Genomic DNA, 416 nt, shown 5'->3' with positions numbered 1-416 from the left:
ATAGACTAGGTCGCATAAATTAAAAAAAAATGCACTTCCAAATTTCATAGAGATGAAAATTTTGTGATCAATTGATTTTGAATCATTTTACAAATGCGAATCATTATGTTGTATAGGATGACCAAATTTTCTTTTGCTAAAAAATAAACAAAAGCTTCATAATTACTGGCACAATACATACTGATGTATGTGGACATTTATCAATTAACACTAGATGAAATTTCTCTTATTTCATCACATTTTCTTAGGTCATTCTAGATATGGTTATATATACTTGATGTGATTCAAATAAAATGCTCTTGAAAAGTTAAGAGAATTCAAATTAAAAATAGAGAAACATTTAGGTAGAGGTTTTCTCAAATTAAGATATAATTGAGGTGGAGAATATCGTAAAGGTGAATTTCTAATTATCTAAA

Source organism: Olea europaea, unplaced genomic scaffold (assembly GCF_002742605.1).
Source record: "Olea europaea var. sylvestris unplaced genomic scaffold, O_europaea_v1 scaffold3890, whole genome shotgun sequence".
NCBI lineage: Eukaryota > Viridiplantae > Streptophyta > Magnoliopsida > Lamiales > Oleaceae > Olea > Olea europaea.
Note: the sequence above shows the minus strand (reverse complement) of the source record.